This window comes from Oncorhynchus mykiss, chromosome 5 (assembly GCF_057628025.1).
Source record: "Oncorhynchus mykiss isolate SJ-2025 chromosome 5, ASM5762802v1, whole genome shotgun sequence".
Lineage (NCBI taxonomy): Eukaryota > Metazoa > Chordata > Actinopteri > Salmoniformes > Salmonidae > Oncorhynchus > Oncorhynchus mykiss.
In genome coordinates, this window is record NC_143026.1 from 11,999,979 (window position 1) to 12,020,396 (window position 20,418).

Below are 20,418 nucleotides of genomic sequence, written 5' to 3' on the forward strand. Positions count from 1 at the left end.
AAAAGGAAATCTCCCTCCAACATTACACAGACTGTAATGAGACATGTTTTTCATTCAGTGGCTTTCATCAAAACTCCTGAGTGTCTGAGCTTCTGACCATGGTAACGCCGCAAGATTTACTGTAGTGTGGAGTATTCCTTTTCCACTGTCACTTCTTTGCACCTGCAGCTTCTCTAGCAGGTGTGCAGAGAATTATGCAGATCTGAATGTAGGCTAATGTATGGAGGTGAGGCACTTCTTGATTCTAAATGACAGTAAACCATGTCTGTTCTACACCATGTATTTCTCTATAGGATCTTTCTGTGACATCGTGCCCTCAAGAATAGTCCCTCCTGGCCTCATGTAATGTCAATGAGCTTGGCCCTTCACAGCTACAGTATGACTGTCTTGTCAAGTTGTGAGTTGGAGAAGTACTTCTGTCTTGATGTGTAACATCTTCCAGCTGGTTGTCATTCTGCTTAGCCATCTCACATGCAATATTACAACACATGATGTTACATTGACTGTAGTCCACATACAGAGTGGACAAACTGCTTGCTGAGGAGCAGAGAGAGCCTTTCTGAAAAGGTACCACTCGATCACGAAACAGTTTTAGAAGAGCTAGGCTCATATATAGGATAGGGGAAATGTTCAATCACTAGAGCTTAATATGTCACTTAACTGCGACAGCTGTCCAGGGGCAGTCACTCTAAAGTGTATTGGTGTAGCATGATTTGTAATCGAAAAGACATCTGCTGTCTCCACCCCCCCCCCTCCCCCCCAACATGCAAGGCTACTATCATTCTGAAGTCTTATTTTTTTAGATGATATATTATTAATGATCCAATATTATGAATTTTATCACAATTTCCCCAAAATGTTCATTAATGTAACAGTCCAAAACAGTTAAAAACAAATAAATGTTTTATATTTTTTAACATTGCTCCCCTAATGAAAAGGCCTGAGTTAAGCATAACACTGAAAATATAAATATTTAAAATGAAATCAGACGTTTTTTCTTCCAAATCTGAGCTTTTTTAGCCGTTTCAGTAATGAGAAGCCAAGCGGGGTGATGGGGTGTTTGAGAATAATAACCTAATTCTGAAGGCATATAAATTAATAAACTAACTTAGCTTCTACTACTCCACTAGATGATGCATCGTGGGTAAATCAAACTTTATTTAAAACTGATTGGTTTTTACAGGAACTTGAAAAAGTATTACGTTAATGACATACATGTCCACAGAAACTGTGTTTGATTATAATAAATATTATAGTTTAACGTAAACTTCAACTGGTATACAATTTTTGTGATTTATGGACAAACTACAACAACATGTTTTGTGTTTCATGAGAATCACCCACATAGAGATCTCTTGATAGAGAACTTTTAGCTTGGAGTAGAGATGCTCTATTATAAGCAGTACATCAACCTCAACCCCCTTATCACCTTTGTTAGTAAATGAATGCGTCAGAACAGCAATGCAACGCATTCATCACCTCTTCGTCTTGATACTCTGAGACCTCTATTAGCAAATGCCTGTCTTGTCTTCATCACAAAAGCTACAGCTTTGTGTCACCGCTGGCTGGGTAACAACAGATGAGAATGAGTGATCAACGTTGAGTTTGGGGCTAAGCATGCAGAGGACACACTGGATGGTCTTTCTACGAAAGGTTCTGTTGGGACGTCATTTGTGGCCTAGCAGTCCAGTTTACCATGCATTGCCAAAGGCCTCTCTCTCTTTCACTCTCTCTTTCCATCACCATATCCCTGTCTTTCTCTGCCCCCTCTTTCTCTCTTTATCTATCCCCCCATCTCATTCCCCAGTTGCCCCATTTTCACAGCCCCTAACCGGTCTCGTTAATTCCATCGCAATCAGACTCTCTGACAGCATTCTATCTGCCCTGTCGGAGGCTCGTCCCATCCCAATATTTGTCCTGTCACTCAATCCACCCCTCCACTTTCTAATCTGTCTAATCCAGCCAGAGGCCCCAGGTACTGCATGAAGTCATCTAAACAAACCCACTAAAAACGCAGAGCAAAGGCACCCAACGCCACTCCAGTCTTTCCCCTAACATTGCTTTCCAGGCGGGGCGCAAAGACACACCAATGAAACATATCTTTTAGGTGGATGGCAAATTGCAACAGAGTGGTTGAGGAAACACTGAAACTGTATAAATAGAACAGTCAAATATTGAGATTGGACTACACTTCATTGTAAAATCAATAGTACCAAAACCGGGTTCTTCGTTACAGAATATGACTATGTTGCCAGGTTTGTCATATTATGGCAATGTACGGTATATCCATTGAAAGGATTTCAATAGCCAATTTAAGGCTTGGACCTTCTTTATAGTCAAGTGATAATACATTTTTTATATGTTAGGAGTGATAATCCTGATATGTAGCTGTTTATTCTGCAGCCCAACAATACAAGTGTGTTTCAGCCTTTCTATCTGTGAGAGCTGGACTGTGTACTACAGTGGAAGCTATGTGGAGAGAAAAAAAATGAAGTATCACATTTACGTAAGTATTCAGACCCTTCACTCAGTATTTTGTTGAAGCACCTTTGGCATCGATTACAGCCTCGAGTCTACCCTTTGCGCACCGCCTGGAAAGCAATGTTAGGGGAAAGACTGGAGTGGCGTTGGGTGCCTTTGCTCGGCGTTTTTAGTGGGTTTGTTTACAAATGGTAAATCTCTTTCAAAGGGACAACATATTAATGGGCGCAACCTTGACGTAATCTCATATTCTCTCCATCTGTATAGGTTGGCAAGCTCATGATCCAATCATCTTCTTACTTTAACCACCACATAGTTTTTATTCCAAAGCGTGTGGCGGCCTCAGCCATGCTTCTGTGCCAGTGTTTCCCATCCTCAAAGGTGCAATGCATCAGTTTTACATCTGGTAGTCCTAGTGATCGCTCATGCTGACTGCGTCAATGGATTTGTCCTCGAAAGGAGTTCAGAATTATACAGTGCATTCGGAAAGTATTCAGACCCATTGACTTTTTCCACATTTTGTTACATTATAGCCTTATTATTAAATTGATTAAATAGTTTTTTCCCCCCTTTATCAATCTACAAGCTTTCCCCTTAATCAATCTTGTAGGTGTGCCAAGCTTGTAGCGTCATACCCAAGAAGACTCGAGGCTGTAATCGATGCCAAAGGTGCTTCAACAAAATACTGAGTGAAGGGTCTGAATACTTACGTAAATGTGATACTTCATTTTTTTTCTCTCCATTTTTTACATTTGCAAACATTTCTAAAAACCTGTTTTCGCTTTGTCATTATGGGCTATTGTGTGTAGATTGATGAGGGAAATGTTTTTATTTAATAAGGCTGTAATGTAACAAAATCTGGAAAAAGTCAAGGGGTCTGAATACTTTCTGAATGCACTATACATTCCAGATGTGCCTTTTATTGGCATATGTGTCATTTTCTGTATGTTCAAAATACCTCAAATCAGTTTGTTCAGTTATTAAATGTTGCACAAAATGTTTGGAGTTCAGATATCCATAACTACACTTCAAGGGGAATTTCACCCTGGGGGAATCTGGGCTTGTTGTCATCATATCTGAGGCATTTCTAGGACAGTGAGATGTGTTTCAGATATATTTGCCCTGAAGGAAGGCAGGTCAGGGCTTCGCGTGCTGAATGATACACCCTATGACGGCTTCCGGTGTATTGAAGGGGGGGATCTAAAAATACATGTAGTCCTGCTTTGTGGCATTTCGCGAAGGCTCTATGTTACACGGATCGGACTATACATTTTTTGTGGGTGTAGATATGTTGTCCTTGTTCGATAGAGCCATTGGACTTCTTTCAGCGATGTTCCTATCGGTGGATTCATTGCTAAATATACAAGCAGACATATTTTTTCCAGTCTCTGAAAGGCTACAGCTTGTGTTGGGAGGTCTTCGGTTCTCTGGCCCCCGTCCCTCCCCCAAGACGGCCTTTATTTAAAAGGTGGACACTAACAACAATAACTTGAGCAAAACTGGAAGAACTGACCAGTCGCAATGGCTTCAAGTGATTCCTCTCATTAACATAAATTTGATGATGAAGCATCTCTTAGCTAAGAGGAATCGAAACAAAGACTTGAATTTAGCTTACATTTGAAGCTCAGCTACAGCCGATGCCAGCACCAAGAGGGCAGATGAGAAATACGGTGCCTAGCTAAGTAATTTATTTTTTCCTGAAAGCCACATAGCTAACTTTAGTTTATCTACTAAAACCCATATTGTCTATTGCTGGCTAATATACTGCTGTGTTACAGTGGGGGAAAATCAAATAATTCAGCCAGCTTGTAGCTAGCTAGAGTGCTAAGTTAGCTAGCTAAACAACTACCGGTAGCCATATCTATGACTAAAAATACATATTTTGTATCTTGATTGTAAAACCTCTTCTCTTTTTAGTCATAGATATGGCTAACTACCAAACAGCAAGCTACAGCATTACAATCAGCCAACTAAACTAGGTTTACCAGCAAACAATAGCACATGACTGGAGTTGGCTAGCTAATTAGCCTGGCGCCTGCTAACAAATGCGCCACACCTCGCATTTGTAACTTTTTAGCAAACATTTCACATCAGCAACTTTAAATAATTTACTAGCTAGCTATGTAGCACAATTGTCAAGGGTTGACATTGGTTATGATTATGATTTCAATCACAAAATTATAGGCATGACGCAAGATATGATTCCAAACAGATGTAAATAACAATTATTGCATATCCAGCAAACTAGCTAAGTTTACTAGCAAACAGTGAGGAGAAACAATAATACAACAATTTACAGTTATAAACCTCTAAAATTGTAGTTGGTATTACTTTAAAAATCATTGCCTAAGCATGCCTGATAGACATAGCTGTAGGTAGATACTGTCTGCCTACCTACCTAAGCTCATTTGTACGGTCTGGTCACTGTGCAAAGGTTGAGGGTTATGCCCTGTCTCTTTCTATTAGTCTAGATATTGTTGTACATGTAATCTCTGTGTGTGTGCACATGTATGCATGTTCAACTAGTCTACCCTGAGGTTGACATTATGCTGGCATGGTTAAACTGTTGTCCAAACTGTATAATAGAGTATAATTTGTTTTGTTTTTTGTCTAACAGACAATACCGTGTGGTGCCTGGGCATCTTCCTGGAGTGGATTCTAGATACAGAAACATAATTCCTTTAACTGGGTGTGTCATTGTAGCATAACTGTATCCTGTGAACTGTATCCCTCTCGAGGGATTAGACATTATGCTCAATTTTTCAAGCAGGTGACTCATGATGAGCTGAATGGCAGCTTGATCATAACACTCCTCCCACAGCTTTACAAGTATTCCCTGAACTTACTGTATGTTTCTTTGGAATGGCAATTTCATCATGACCACCTCTCCCATCATCTGCTGATCACCAGTTCTCTTAGCTACAGATTGTTACACCAGATAATGTGATTTAACGTTGGCCTCAGTTTGGGGAAACAGGAGTCTCATAAAATGTATGTGACCAGCTGCAGGGGGTCAGTTAGAATTTAGAAAATTCTCCATTATGAAAATACATTTTTTGCTCCATAAAGTAATCCAATAACATGTGTGCCGCTATCATGTCTATTTCAACACTTCTCACTCATTGATCAAGACAGGCCTCTGTCATCATGACATGCAGCCCTTTGGGGTGGACACCCACCTGTCTCGATCAATGAAAGAAGACATGAAATAGACAAGATGTCTGCAAAAAGCTTTGGGTACATCACATTATCTGGTGTAACAATCTGTAGCTACAGTTCTCTGCGCTTGTGTCTCTACAGCTGAGACACACTCGGACACACTGAACTAGTGTTCATAGAATTGGTTTTGTATGTTACTTGTACCATTTAACATTGTTGTTGAGTTAGCATTACATAGTGTACACTCTTGTGTTTTAGAAATCCCAAAGAACGTTTGTTTATTTGTCAATCTGAATGTCTAGCATCTGTTTGGTGCTACAGAGCCATGCTTATACTGTATAAATATCTTCTGTGAATCCATAAAGGCTGACACATTTTAAAGATTGATAGAAAATATTCACATGTATTTTATGATGGTTCTACATCAGGGCTCTCCAACCCTGTTCCTGGAGAGCTACCATCCTGTAGGTTTGCTGATATTTGTTTAAATTGAACCTTTATTTCACTAGGCAAGTCAGTTAAGAACTAATTCTAATTCACAATGACGGCCTACCCCAGCCAAACCTGGACAACACTGTGCCAATTGTGCACCGACTTCCAATCACGGCCGGATGTGATACAGCCTGGATTCATGCTATTCAACCGATCACTGCCCGCACCTGCTCATCCGTCCAGCATAACTACTCTGGACGGCTCTGACTTAGAATACGTGGACAACTACAAATACCTAGGTGTCTGGTTAGACTGTAAACTCTCCTTCCAGACTCACATTAAGCATCTCCAATCCAAAAATGAAATCTAGAATTGGCTTCCTATATCGCAACAAAGCATCCTTCACTCATGTTGTCAAACATACCCTCGTAAAACTGACCATCCTACCAATCCTCGACTTCGGTGATGCCATCTATAAAATAGCCTCCAACACTCTACTCAACAAACTGGATGCAGTCTATCACAGTGCCATCTGTTTTGTCACCAAAGCCCCATACACTACCCACCATTGCGACCTGTACGCTCTCGTTGGTTGGCCCTCGCTTCATACTCGTCGCCAAACCCACTGGCTACAGGTTATCTACAAGTCTCTGCTAGGTAAAGCCCCGCCTTATCTCAGCTCACTGGTCACCATAGCAGCACCCACTCGTAGCACACGCTCCAGCAGGTACTGCTGGCTTTGGTCACCCCCAAAGCCATTTCCTACTTTGGTCGGCTTTTCTTCCAGTTCTCTGCTGCCAATGACTGGAACGAACTGCAAAAATCTCTGAAGCTGGAGACTCTCCCTAACTAGCTTTAAGCACCAGCTGTCAGAGCAGCTCACTGCACCTGTACATAGCCCATCTGTAAACAGCCCATCTATCTACCTACCTCATCCCCATACAGTATTTTTTTTTATCTTGCTCCTTTGCACCCCAGTAACTCTACTTGCACATGCATCTTATGCACATCTACCATTCCAGTGTTTAATTGCTATATTGTAATTACTTCACCACCATGGCCTATTTATTGCCTTAACTCCCTTATCTTACCTCATTTGCACTCACTGTATATAGACTTTTTGTTTTCTTTTGTTCTACTGTATTATTGACTATGTTTTGTTTATTCCATGTGTAACTCTGTGTTGTTGTATGTGTCGAATGCTTTATCTTGGCCAGGTCGCAGTTGCAAATGAGAACTTGTTCTCAACTAGCCTACCTGGTTAAATAAAAAAATTCACACCAGGAACTATAGTGATGACTCTTGCACTGTCAACTAGCCTACCTGGTTAAATAAAGGTGAAATACAAAAATTCACACCAGGAACCATAGTGATGACTCTTGCACTGAAATGCAGTGCCTTAGACCGCTGCGCCACTAGGCGCATATCTAAGCCTTTACACTTAGGCATGAACAAATCCACATATTTTCAGAAATGTATCATTACCTGATCATTTAAGTATCTGAACCCCCCCCCCCTTCCCCCGAAATAATAATTTCAACAGAAATCCTTACATGATATGTACTATTCATCCTCATATGTCTAAATCGAAATTATGAAATGTCCAGCCAAATTATTTTACCTGTTCAGGTGCCAAAAATCATAGTCCTTCTTCACAAGAAGGTGATGTATCTGAGCATACATTTGCACCATATTCAGTAGTTGTCACGCTCTGACCATAGAGAGCCCTTGTTTCTCTATGGTGTAGTAGGTCTGGGCGTGACTAGGGGGTGTTCTAGTTTATCATTTCTATGTTGTGTTCTAGTTTATATTTTCTATGTTGGTGTTTTGTATGATTCCCAATTAGAGGCAGCTGGTTATCGTTGTCTCTAATTGGGGATCATATTTAAGTAGCTATTTTTCCCACCTGTGTTTGTGGGATATTGTTTTGTGTTTGTGCATGTGCACCACGTAGTCACGTTTAGTTGTTTATTGATTTATAGTTATTTTTTCTTTGTTTCACTTTGCAATAAATATGTGGAACTCAACATCCGCTGCGCCGTGGTCCCGTTCTTACGACAACCGTGATAGAATATCCCACCCACAAAGGACCAAGCAGCGTGAAAATGAGGTAAGGAAGTTATGGACTTGGGAGGACACGAGACCCTTTCTTGGCGGGAGTCGCCAAGGAGCATGGAAGGACAGCGACAACACCGGGGACCACGGCCACAGCAACCCCAAGATTTTGGAGAGCTGGCGGACGAGCAGCGGAGAGTGCCAGAGCCTGTTTGGGAGTCGGGGGAGGAATTTGAAGAAAGATTCCGGAGAGAGGTGGTAGCGATGAGAATGCTGCCGTAAAGGTGTGCTGAAGAGCGTGACGCCAGTCCAGTGCCATCTGCACCGGTTTCATGCACCAGTTGCGCCTTCCCAGTCCGGTACGTCCTGTGTCAGCTTCCCGCACTCGCCCTGAAGTGCGTGTCACCAGTCCGGTACCACCTGGACCGGCTCCACACACTAGGCCTCCAGTGCGCCTCCCCAGTCCAGTACGTCCTGTGTCTGCTCCTGGCACTTGCCCTGAAGTGCGTGTCACCAGTCCGGTACCACCTGGACCGGCTCCACACACTAGGCCTCCAGTGCGCCTCCCCAGTCCAGTACGTCCTGTGTCTGCTCCTGGCACTCGCCCTGAAGTGCGTGTCACCAGTCCGGTACCACCTGGACCGGCTCCACACACTAGGCCTCCAGTGCGCCTCCCCAGTCCAGTACGTCCTGTGTCTGCTCCTGGCACTCGCCCTGAAGTGTGTGTCACCAGTCCGGTACCACCTGGACCGGCTCCACACACTAGGCCTCCAGTGCGCCTCCCCAGTCCAGTACGTCCTGTGTCTGCTCCTGGCACTTGCCCTGAAGTGCGTGTCACCAGTCTGGTACCACCTGGACCGGCTCCACACACTAGGCCTCCAGTGCGCCTCCCCAGTCCAGTATGTCCTGTGTCTGCTCCTGGCACTCGCCCTGAAGTGCGTGTCACCTGGACCGGCTCCACACACTAGGCCTCCAGTGCGCCTCCCCAGTCCAGTACGTCCTGTGTCTGCTCCTGGCACTCGCCCTGAAGTGCGTGTCACCAGTCCGGTACCACCTGGACCGGCTCCACACACTAGGCCTCCAGTGCGCCTCCCCAGTCCAGTATGTCCTGTGTCTGAGCTGGGACTTGCCCTGAAGTGTGTGTAACCAGTCCGGTGCCACCTGTACCGGCTCCACGCACTAGGCCTCCAGTGCGGATTTCACAGTGCAGAGCTTTCGGCGACGGTTCACAGTCCAGAGCTTCCGGTGACGGTCCAGAACCTCCCGGCGACGGTCCGGAACCTCCCGGCGACGGTCCGGAACCTCCCGGCGACGGTCAACGGTCCGGAACCTCCCGGCGACGGTCCACGGTCCGGAACCTCCCGGCGACGGTCAGCGGTCCGGAACCTCCCGGCGACGGTCAGCGGTCCGGAACCCCCCGGCGACGGTCAACGGTCCGGAACCTCCAGCGACGGTCAACGGTCCGGAGCTTCCAGGCAAGGCGTCCAGTCCCGCTCCAAGGCCGGAGCCTTCCTCTGCACCGATGCCCAGTCCAGGCACGGCGTCTAGTCCCGCTCCATGGCAGGAGCCTTCCTCTGCGCCGATGCCCAGTCCAGGCACGGTGGCCAGTCCAGCTCCATGGCCGGAGCCTTCCTCAGCGCCGGTGCCATCCAGGCACAGCGACCAGCCCAGCTCCAAGGCGGGAGCCTTCCTCTGCGCCGGTGCCCAGTCCAGGCATGGCGGCCAGTCCAGCTCCATGGCCGGAGACTTCTTCTGTGCCGATACCCAGTCCAGGCACGGCATCCAACCCAGCTCCAGGGCCGGAGGCCTCCTCTGGTCGGATCCGGACCTTGGGCTACGACCCGCACCGGAGCCGCCACCGCCACTAGTCACCCATCCTAACCCCCCCATTTGGTTTCAGGTTTTGCGGCAGGAGTCCGCACCTTAGGGTTGGGTACTGTCACGCCCTGACCATAGAGAGCCTTTGTTTCTCTTATGGTGTAGTAGGCACAGAAAGGCTATACAAGGCACAGAAAGGCAAACATCGTCATATTTAATCTAAATCTAAATAATCTAAATCTTTCCAAAGTACCACTATTTCTGTTTAAAAATGCAGCATAGCAAATCCAGAGCTCCAATCAAAACATGTTTTCTGTAAAGATGCAAAAGTAGGCCAATCTTTGCTAAAAATGTATTTAATTTATTTAACAGAAAATAAAAGTTGCACACCCTCAATCCCCCTGTCTGCCCTGTTTGTTATGGACGATGGATGCAGATTGGGTCGTCAGCGATGGTCCCTCGCAGTCCAGATCCAACGTGGTGGTAGTGTTGGTCTGTGATCCACTCCAAACTGTCAATGCCTAAAACATGAATCCAAATTGTGTCGATATTGCAAGAAAATATTGTCATTTCACATAACCATCTACCTGCTTCATTCATGATGAGAAAACTAACTGGAACAAGCTAGCTATCTTATATTAACCAGCAATACAAATACAAAAACCAGTAATACAATATTAACCAGTAATTAAATGTTAGCTGTCACGTAAAAATGATTTTCCCTGAAGGGAAAGCAATTTTGTTATTTGTTAGCTAGCTAGGCTACCAGTTAGCTTTTACTTCCCAAACAAGTCTGGATAGCTAGCTCTCCCTACTGGCTGTTTGCCAATTTAGCTAAATTTCTTGATTCTAGTTACTAAAATAAATAAAACATCTCACTTTAGCGTTAGGTGAGGTATTTTCTGAACAGCTTCTCACTTCTTTGTTTCTCCAGTCCTCAGTTTGAGCACACACCGTTTACACACTAATTTGTGGCGCCCCAATAAAAAAAAAAACAACAGTTGGAACTCTTGTTGCTAGGCTACCAGTTACAATGCTTTTAGCTTGAGGTTTGTGCACTCTTTATCCAGAGGGAAAACAAACATTATAGCTAGTGTCTGAAAGAATTATATGAACGTCATATTGGTCAAATTACTGACGATGTCGTCAACTCAAATAACCATCAGAAATGTATTTAGCTAACCAAAATGCATATCAAGACCCTAATATGGTCCTCAGTCAAGATAATATGCATTGTATGTGCTGAGAAAATATACCATGTAGGCCTACTGTCAGTAATAAAATGTCCACATAGGCCTATCACAAGATATCTAATGAGTCAATATCCGCCCATACCATGTATGATATCCAATGGGAATCTAAAACTGATTTGTGCATAAAATAAAAATATGGATTGAGCATGTGCTCATTTTCAGCATATCAAAAAGCATACCAATATCCAGATATGGACCTCAGCCAAGGGAAGCATATCTGGAATCAATCTAGCTTCATATCTTGAATGTGTTGAGAAAACCAAGATATGCGATGTATACAGTCAATATTCATCAACATGAAGAGAGAACATAGGATGTCTCATATCTCAGGATATTCAATGAGTCACAGGAAATGCCCATGTGCGATATTGGGAGTAATCCCAATATCATATATGTCTAAAAGACACATCTAGATTCAGAATTTGTCAGGATATGGTGCAAATCCACAAATGTAAAATATGCATTGGAAATGGTCTGTATTCTGTAGAATATCAAAAATGTGTCAAGTAAAGATATCCCCTGATATGGAAACATTTTGCCCAGTGATAAAGCTTGTAAACAGTGGGGATGTGTCATTGTTATTAGGCCACGGTAGGGTAGGGGCGAAGGACACAGAAGGCCATGTTTTTCAATTTGTAGAAACACACATTACATGGCATACTCCAGCCCTCAGGGCAGTTCAGCTGGCCTAGTGAGTCAGGCTAGCGGCTAACCATTAGCAACTGAGCTGTACTCAAATAAATGGTATGGATACTTAGCAACATGCTACACGTGGATAGTGTAGGTCAAGTGAGTGAAGCCCATTTTAATTTAGCCATGCAGTCAACCAAACATTGCCAGTGCTCCATGATCCTTAGAGCTGAACATAAAGACATGGCCAGCTACAGGGGGAAATATCAGGGCTTTCATGTACTGGGTTATGTGTGAGACAGTGATATCTAGGCCAACATGGATGAAGGAATGAATGAATAAGTCATCACAGCTGTACAGTGAGGCTATGTTCAAGATCACTTGGTCGTCTTGGGTTTCCAAGAGGTTAGGCCTATGTTAATTGTAAGGTGTTAAAGTACATCATGTATTACTGGTCATGAGTTGAGAAGTATTGAGAACTTTGATATGCCCGTAGAGTACATTATGTTAAACAATATATTGGAAAATTTGCCAAATTAACAATTTCATTTTTGTATATTCATGAACACAGCAAAACAACAAACGTCCTCACACTGTCGACTGAGTTTATTTTCAGCAAACTTAAAATGTGTAAATATTTGTATGAACATAACAAGATTCAACAACTGAGACATAAACTGAACAAATTCCACAGACATGTGACTAACAGAAATTAAATAATGTGTCCCTGAACGAAGGGGGGTCAAAATCAAAAGTAACAGTCAGTATCTGGTGTGGCCACCAGCTGCATTAAGTACTGTACTGCATCTCCTCCTCATGGACTGAGCCAGATTTGCCAGTTCTTGCTGCGAGATGTTGCCCCACTCTTCCACCAAGGCACCTGCAAGTTCCCAGACATGTCTGTGTGGAATGGCACTAGCCCTCACCCTCCGATCCAACAGGTCCCAGACGTGCTCAATGGGATTGAGGTCCGGGCTCTTCGCTGGCCATGGTAGAACACTGACATTCCTGTCTTGCAGGAAATCATGCACAGAACAAGCAGTATGGCTGGTGGCATTGTCATGCTGGAGGGTCATGTCAGGATGAGCCTGCAGGAAGGGTACCACATGAGAGAGGAGGATGTCTTCCCTGTAACACACAGCGTTGAGATTGCCTGCAACAAGCTCAGTCCAATGATGCTATGATGGACCCTCGACCTCAAAATCGATCCCACTCCAGAGTACAGGCCTCGGTGTAACTTTCATTCCTTCAACAATAAACACGAATCCGACCATCACCCCAAGTGAGACAAAAACGCGACTCGTCAGTGAAGAGCACTTTTTGCCAGTCCTGTCTGGTCCAGTGACAATGGGTTTGTGCCCATAGGCGACGTTGTTGCCGGTGATGTTTGGTGAGGTCCTGCCCTACAAGCCCTCAGTCCAGCCTCTTTCAGCCTATTGCGGACAGTCTGAGCACTGATGGAGGGATTGTGCATTCCTGGTGTAATTTGGGCAGTTGTTGTTGCCCTCCTGTACCTGTCCCGCAGGTGTGATGTTCGGATGTACTGATCCTGTGCAGGTGTTGTTACACGTGGTCTGCCACTGCGAGGACGATCAGCTGTTCGTCCTGTCTCCCTGTAGCGCTGTCTTAGGAGTCTTACAGAACGGGCATTGCAATTTATTGCCCTGGCCACATCTGCAGTCCTCATGCCACCTTGCAGCATGCCTAAGGCACGTTCACGCAGATGAGCAGGGACCCTGGGCATCTTTCTTTTGGTGTTTTTCCAGGCAGTAGAAAGGCCTCTTTAGTGTCCTAAATGTTCATAACTGTGACCTTAATTGCCTACCGTCTGTAAGCTGTTAGTGTCTTAACGACCGTTCCACAGGTGCATGTTCATTAATTGTTTATGGTTCATTGAACAAGCATGGGAAACAGGAGTAATCCCAATATCATATATGTCTAAAAGACACATCTAGATTCAGAATTTGTCAGGATATGGTGCAAATCCACAAATGTAAAATATGCATTGGAAATGGTCTGTATTCTGTAGAATATCAAAAATGTGTCAAGTAAAGATATCCCCTGATATGGAAACATTTTGCCCAGTGATAAAGCTTGTAAACAGTGGGGATGTGTCATTGTTATTAGGCCACGGTAGGGTAGGGGCGAAGGACACAGAAGGCCATGTTTTTCAATTTGTAGAAACACACATTACATGGCATACTCCAGCCCTCAGGGCAGTTCAGCTGGCCTAGTGAGTCAGGCTAGCGGCTAACCATTAGCAACTGAGCTGTACTCAAATAAATGGTATGGATACTTAGCAACATGCTACACGTGGATAGTGTAGGTCAAGTGAGTGAAGCCCATTTTAATTTAGCCATGCAGTCAACCAAACATTGCCAGTGCTCCATGATCCTTAGAGCTGAACATAAAGACATGGCCAGCTACAGGGGGAAATATCAGGGCTTTCATGTACTGGGTTATGTGTGAGACAGTGATATCTAGGCCAACATGGATGAAGGAATGAATGAATAAGTCATCACAGCTGTACAGTGAGGCTATGTTCAAGATCACTTGGTCGTCTTGGGTTTCCAAGAGGTTAGGCCTATGTTAATTGTAAGGTGTTAAAGTACATCATGTATTACTGGTCATGAGTTGAGAAGTATTGAGAACTTTGATATGCCCGTAGAGTACATTATGTTAAACAATATATTGGAAAATTTGCCAAATTAACAATTTCATTTTTGTATATTCATGAACACAGCAAAACAACAAACGTCCTCACACTGTCGACTGAGTTTATTTTCAGCAAACTTAAAATGTGTAAATATTTGTATGAACATAACAAGATTCAACAACTGAGACATAAACTGAACAAATTCCACAGACATGTGACTAACAGAAATTAAATAATGTGTCCCTGAACGAAGGGGGGTCAAAATCAAAAGTAACAGTCAGTATCTGGTGTGGCCACCAGCTGCATTAAGTACTGTACTGCATCTCCTCCTCATGGACTGAGCCAGATTTGCCAGTTCTTGCTGCGAGATGTTGCCCCACTCTTCCACCAAGGCACCTGCAAGTTCCCAGACATGTCTGTGTGGAATGGCACTAGCCCTCACCCTCCGATCCAACAGGTCCCAGACGTGCTCAATGGGATTGAGGTCCGGGCTCTTCGCTGGCCATGGTAGAACACTGACATTCCTGTCTTGCAGGAAATCATGCACAGAACAAGCAGTATGGCTGGTGGCATTGTCATGCTGGAGGGTCATGTCAGGATGAGCCTGCAGGAAGGGTACCACATGAGAGAGGAGGATGTCTTCCCTGTAACACACAGCGTTGAGATTGCCTGCAACAAGCTCAGTCCAATGATGCTATGATGGACCCTCGACCTCAAAATCGATCCCACTCCAGAGTACAGGCCTCGGTGTAACTTTCATTCCTTCAACAATAAACACGAATCCGACCATCACCCCAAGTGAGACAAAAACGCGACTCGTCAGTGAAGAGCACTTTTTGCCAGTCCTGTCTGGTCCAGTGACAATGGGTTTGTGCCCATAGGCGACGTTGTTGCCGGTGATGTTTGGTGAGGTCCTGCCCTACAAGCCCTCAGTCCAGCCTCTTTCAGCCTATTGCGGACAGTCTGAGCACTGATGGAGGGATTGTGCATTCCTGGTGTAATTTGGGCAGTTGTTGTTGCCCTCCTGTACCTGTCCCGCAGGTGTGATGTTCGGATGTACTGATCCTGTGCAGGTGTTGTTACACGTGGTCTGCCACTGCGAGGACGATCAGCTGTTCGTCCTGTCTCCCTGTAGCGCTGTCTTAGGAGTCTTACAGAACGGGCATTGCAATTTATTGCCCTGGCCACATCTGCAGTCCTCATGCCACCTTGCAGCATGCCTAAGGCACGTTCACGCAGATGAGCAGGGACCCTGGGCATCTTTCTTTTGGTGTTTTTCCAGGCAGTAGAAAGGCCTCTTTAGTGTCCTAAATGTTCATAACTGTGACCTTAATTGCCTACCGTCTGTAAGCTGTTAGTGTCTTAACGACCGTTCCACAGGTGCATGTTCATTAATTGTTTATGGTTCATTGAACAAGCATGGGAAACAGTGTTTAAACCCTTTACAATGAAGATCTGTGAAGTTTTTTGATTTTTACGAATTATCTTTGAAAGATAGGTTCCTTAAAAAGAGGCGTTTCTTTTTTTGCTGAGTTTATATTAGAGGTCGACCGATTATGATTTTTCAGCGCCGATACCGATACCAATTATTGGAGGACCAAAAAAACAGATACAAATCGGCCGATTTAAAAATGTTTTTATTTGTAATGATGACAATTACAACAATACTGAATGAACACTTATTTTAACTTAATATAATACATATAAAATCAATTTAGCCTCAAATAAATAACGAAACATGTTCAATTTGGTTTAAATAATGAAAAACAAAGTGTTGGAGAAGAAAGTAAAAAGTGCCATGTAAGAAAGCTAACTTTTCAGTTCCTTGTTCAGAACATGAGAACATATGAAAGCTGGTGGTTCCTTTTAACACGAGTCTTCAATATTCCCAGGTAAGAAGTTTTAGGTTGTACTTATTATAGGAATTATAGGACTATTTCTCTCTATACCATTTGTATTTCATTAACCTTTGACTATTGGATGTTCTTATAGGCACTTTAGTACTGCCAGTGTAACAGTATAGCTTCCGTCCCTGTCCTCGCTCCTCCCTGGGCTCGAACCAGGAACACAACGACAACAGCCACCCTCGAAGCAGTGTTACCCATGCAGAGCAAGGGAAACAACCACTCCAAGGCTCAGACCGAGTGACGTTTGAAACGCTATTAGCGCGCACTAACTAGCTAGCCATTTCACTTCGGTTACACCAGCCTCATCTCGGGAGTTGATAGGCTTGAAGTCATAAATAGCGTGATGCTTAACGCACAACGAAGAGCTGCTGGCAAAATGCACTAAAGTGCTGTTTGAATGAATGTTTACGCGCCTGCTTCTGCCTACCACCGCTCAGTCAGATACCTAGATACTTGTATGCTCAGTCAGATTATATGCAACACAGGACACGCTAGATAATATCTAGTAATATCATCAACCATGTGTAGTTAACTAGTGATTATGATTGATTGATTGTTTTTATAAGATAAGTGTAATGCTAGCTAGCAACTAACCTTGGCTTCTACTGCATTCGCGTAACAGGCAGTCTCCTTGTGGAGTGCACAAGGACTAGTTAACTGTAAGGTTGCAAGATTGAATCCCCCGAGCTGACAAGGTGAAAATCTGTCGTTCTGCCCCTGAACGAGGTAGTTAACCCACCGTTCCTAGGCCGTCATTGAAAATAAGAATGTGTTTTTAACTGACTTGCCTAGTTAAAAATATTAAATAAAGGTGTAAAAAATAAATAAAAAAAATCGGCAAAATCGGTGTCCAAAAATACCGATTTCCGATTGTTATGAAACCTTGAAATCAGCCCTAATTAATCGGCCATTACGATTAAGCGGTCGACCTCTAGTTTATATTCATGTTTATATTTTCCTATTCATAAATTAATGTACAAATTGTTTTATTTAAATCAAAATACTAATCATATTACAGAGCAAGATGTAAAGTTTCTTATGACACCAATTTTTTCTTTGTAACATCAACAGAGGAAACATTATGGAGTCTTAAAAGAGGCCTAGGTAAGGCAAAAATGTCATTAATATGCCAACTTTAATTATTTCTAAATTATGCTTTTATATACAAATGTCAAACATGTGTCAACAATCCTTCCTCCAAAGGACTTTTCTATGGATTACACTTTGGGGTTCATAGGGAATCATAAGGAATCACTCAAAAGCAGGGTGTGTGTGTGTGTGTGTGTGTGTGTGTGTGTGTGTGTGTGCGTGCGTGTGTCTGTCACATGCCACGTGTGAGTTCATGTGGGCATGGCTAGTCAATGTGTAGTGCACATAAAGAACAATCATTTTTCACATGCCAACCTCAAGGGACACTTTGAGTCCAGAGAAACAGACTAATAATACCATCTACCACTTAGGCATATTATGAACGAAATATTATTTATGAATTTTAACAAACTTTACAAAAATAACTCAAGACCAGGGCTGGACTACAGCATTTGGGGCCCCCTGACACCGACCTCCCCCACCCCCCAAAAAAATACTTTAATATTTTGTTTGTTTTTTACTATTATTTTTGGAAATAAGTGCATTTCCTGCTATTACACACATTTTGCCATGAGGCTGAGAGAAAATGTTGCAGTTTAAAAGCTAATTTCCTGTAATTCTATATGCTCTCTGAGGGCCCCCCGACTTCCAGGGGGGCCCCAGCCCTGCGTGCTCATTTTGTTATCTGTCCCTGCTCAAGACAAATTATATCTACTCTTCATCCACTGTGAAAGATGTGCACGGCACCCTACAAAAAAGCATGCTGGCTGTGGCGTGTGTGTGTGACTAAGTATCACTTAATTCATAAGAACATCTGCTAAAAATGCCATTAGTGATCGATATTAGGACTTCACTTACTCTAGGAAGGTTCAATGCAATGTTGGCCCTGTGCCATTTGTCACTTCACATGGATGATTGTTCACTGTTAGCCTGGTCACAGATCAGTTTGTTTTATCTTGCCAACTTCTATGGTTGTTGTCAGGCCAAACAATGACCATTGGAGTTGCAAAGACAGCACAAACATATCTGGGACCAGGCTAGTCCACTGCCACTGATGCAAGCTGGCCTGGCCCTTTCTTAAATACCACAGACCATCCATTCCATATCCCTAATCATGGCATTGAGTATATTTATTCATATTGCATATTTTATGCGAATATAATTTCACAGTCAACAGCAATACTGCCTGTGGATGTACTGCTACACACCTTATCTACAAACCTATCCTTAAAACGGATATCTCAATTGTAGCCTAAACATGGAATAATTTATACTCAACAGTGATGAGCCAAGAAAAAGGCATCATACCTCCTGGAGTTGTATGCTTCATTGACTGCACCCAGTAATGCATTATGGACCTATAACACTCTGCTCTTGTTGCAAGGCAAGGCATGCATTGAGTCTCAGCATCCAGCGCCACGTGACCTGAGCAGGCCATTTCATCATGCTTAGCTGGAGGTTAATCTCAGTTGGGAAACCCATGAAGCTTGTTTTTTTTTTCTGAGTCACGTGGTTACTGTGTAGTAACAGTGTAGTAAAGCTACGTGCTTGGGGGATGATAAGGTTATTACCATGACAGCACATGCTTTGAATTCGTCGAGTTGTGAGGTCCCACGTTATCAATTCCAGATGTGAAACAGGCTATTGCGGGAACCAGATGGTTTTATTGTGGAGGAAGAATGCTATATTTAAGGATATTTGACCTCTCTATAAGAACGCAAAATGCAGCAGTAAGCATTAGCCTATATTCGGTGAAAACAGATGAGTTGGTAGTCTATATGGTTGTGAATAGGACAGATGCTGACTATTAATGATGGTCTTATAGGTTATGATGGTAGAGTTCAAACACATTTGATGCGCATTTTAAGCACATCGAAATTGCGTTAGGCTACCAAAGTGTAAAATTGATTTTAAAACGTAAATTAATTGTAATCGATCCAGTATGGAGTATGGACGCAGTCGCTCTGTGAAGCGCGCTCAAAATCATTGCATGATGATCTGTCCTTCCCGTGATTAGTTTAAGCATGCATCCATAGTTTGCCAATGAGTAGATGAACGCTAGAAAATGGGGATGCGGGGACAGAGGACGCTTGAGATGCAAACGACTAACAACTATAGAATGTTACATCCCCTGAAATGTATTTTCTTATGTCGATATCTGTTGAAAGAACCGTGAAGAACCAATAACGTGACTCTTACCGCTTTAGTCCATATTCCAAGCGAATGCTTGTCCATTTTTGACAGGGATGTAATGCTGCTACACAATGACGACATCGAGCATCTTTAGAGGTAGAACTGTAATCCGCCTTATCGGTGAACCATGTACTACTCTTCCTTCTTTCCCAACTGCTAGTGGATTTCTGCGTATGCTCTGCACCATCTAGCCTACGATGGATGACTGACTACACACTACCTGCACCCGGGGCTTCCAATGCGTCTAATATGCATTTAAAAGGGGCGTGCTGATTCGTGTGTGTGTGTGTGCGTGCGTGTGCAAAAGAGAGAGACTACACGCTAGGCTACCGCTACACTGACGCACTACATTATTACTGCTCATCCAAGGACCTATCTATATAACATCTAGTACTGATGTTAGACCTATGTGCTATCGACGCATGACAATCAACCTTGACATTTTCTAATTCTAGGCATACATTTCGTAGATGTATTATATAGCCTTCATAATCAATATGTATTATGTTGTAGTCCACATTTGTACATGGTTACATTTATAATGATTGCCTCATGATCTCGCTCATCAATTTAATTATTGAACTTGATTAATTACTTAAAGACACAAGCATATATTATATACCCTTTCTTTTAAAGTATCACCCTACATTTTTTGGAGGACTGAGTCTAAGGGGGAGGGTCTTTGAATATAAAGCCAAGGAAGAAGAGGTGCAGTCATTGGCATGGTAAATCGAACTATATTCTT

General features: G+C 43.3%; 1 protein-coding gene across 1 annotated transcript in view; it reads right to left on the reverse strand.

The window, feature by feature from the left end:
- Positions 1-19,891, reverse strand: part of ajm1 (apical junction component 1 homolog) — a 36,981-nt gene extending 17,090 nt beyond the window's left edge. The window contains exon 1 of the mRNA XM_021601673.3: positions 19,680-19,891. The gene's annotated coding sequence lies outside the window, so the exon portion shown is untranslated. The remainder of the gene's footprint in view (positions 1-19,679) is intronic.
- Positions 19,892-20,418: the final 527 nt, after the last annotated feature.